The 1,824-nt window shown below is 40.5% G+C and overlaps 1 pseudogene; it reads left to right on the plus strand.

Annotated features, from left to right (window-relative positions):
* LOC100960667 overlaps positions 1-1,824 on the plus strand; it is a 38,763-nt pseudogene that overhangs the window by 1,985 nt on the left and 34,954 nt on the right.

Below are 1,824 nucleotides of genomic sequence, written 5' to 3' on the forward strand. Positions count from 1 at the left end.
TGGTCTCCATTCCAAACTGGATCAGAAGAAGACAGTTGATTAACACAATGCAGAAGCTCAGGATATTTTGGCAAAAACTTAAATAATCTGTTTAGTAATATGGAAGAATTAATTAAGGATGGCAGCTCAAAACAATAGGCCAGGCTAGAAGTTCACAAGACCTTGTTTGGTAAAACATTTATACTCTACCGATCATTACATTTTGTAAAACTTAGGTGACCATGTCTCTAATACTCTCCCCAGTGCATTCACTATCTCTTTAGACTAGAGATTAATTCTTTTGCTGTCTTTGAATTATAATAAATCTTAGGGGTTCCCCCCCTGTTTTCTACAAAGTACTGTTTGTTAAATGATTAAGAGTGTATTTATAAAAGTCCTCTTTATTCTTGATCCTAGTCCATTCGCTATAGATACTACTGTTAAATTTCCTGGGTCTCTTTCTAGTTTTCTGTACGTAAACATTTTTCCTTTCTTTTCCTTTTTATTTCAGATTCATATAAGGGTAGAAACAATTAGGCTACATTGTTTGCATTTGTTAGATAAAGTCCAAGTTGTAGTTGAGCCCTTCACCTAGGAGGTGGGCCATATACCCCTACATTGTACTCATTGGGTGAGAGCACACCAATCCTTCTCACCACTTCCCTCTCCCCCCTCCCTCTTTCCCATTCCACAACTTTATTTTCTTTCGTGCATGTCTATCTTGAAGGTTTGTTATAGATTGTCAGAATATGTGTATGTATCATTATTATTATTATTATTTTGAGACAGAGTCTCAAGCTGTTGCCCTGGGTAGATTGCCGTGGCGTCACAGCCCATAGCAACCTCATACTCTTGGGCTTAAGGGATTCTCTTGCCTCAGCCTCCTAAGTAACTGGGACTACAGATGCCCCCCACAACGCCCAGCTATTTTTTGATTGTAGTTGTCATTGTTTGGCAGGGCCAGGTTGGATTTGAACCTGCCACCTCCAGTGTATGTGGAGGGCTGGCACCCTAGCCGCTGAGCTATAGGCACCAAGCCTGTATCATTATTCTTAACCATTCAATTTCTATCTCCTTATATATATAAGAAAACCTCTTCAGTATAGTTGATTATGAAATACTATCCTCTGTTGTTGTGTGTTCCTTGGAGCTTCTGATCCGGTGACGCAGGGGAAAGAACTGCAGACGGAATGAATCTTCAAGGGAGACCGGGACTTGCTCTGATCGGCGGCCCCGCTAAACTTTACTGATTATCTTATATACTTTCCAACATTTAGTAAGAATTTAACACATTTACAAAGAAGTCAAGTAACGTGAGGAAGCAACCATTTGAGATTACAATTTAGTGTGAAGGTTGAGGAACACATATACAATTGATTTTGTTTAGAGTAAAACATTTTGGAGCCTGGTTGTCAGTCCTCGATTGCCCAAGGTAAAGTTACACCTTATAATGCTAATGAAGGAGGAATGCAGAGAATAGAACCCAATGCTCCAAAACCGGTCTTTCCATCCTCCAGCTCATCTCGGCTATTTCTCCACGCCCCCTAGGGAGAGTCACTCTACACATTCCTGCACATCAATAGGCAAATGTAGAAGCTCAGCTCAGATCCTCAAGGAGACGCTTCTGGGAAACAGTCTCCTGAGAGAGCACGTTGAGGCAAACCGCCATGTCTTGAGCAAAAAGATCGTATCCCCTACATTTCCCCCTTTTTAATTATTGGCTTGAACTGCTGCCATAGCCAAAAATACAACGGCGTTTCGCTCACTTGTTTTCTTTACCTGTAAAAGTTTTTTTATGATCCAATAAAACACAAATCCAATTAGGCAAAACAAGAACAGAGAACC

This window comes from Otolemur garnettii, unplaced genomic scaffold (assembly GCF_000181295.1).
Source record: "Otolemur garnettii isolate 467f Iridium unplaced genomic scaffold, OtoGar3 scaffold00379, whole genome shotgun sequence".
Classification (NCBI taxonomy): domain Eukaryota; kingdom Metazoa; phylum Chordata; class Mammalia; order Primates; family Galagidae; genus Otolemur; species Otolemur garnettii.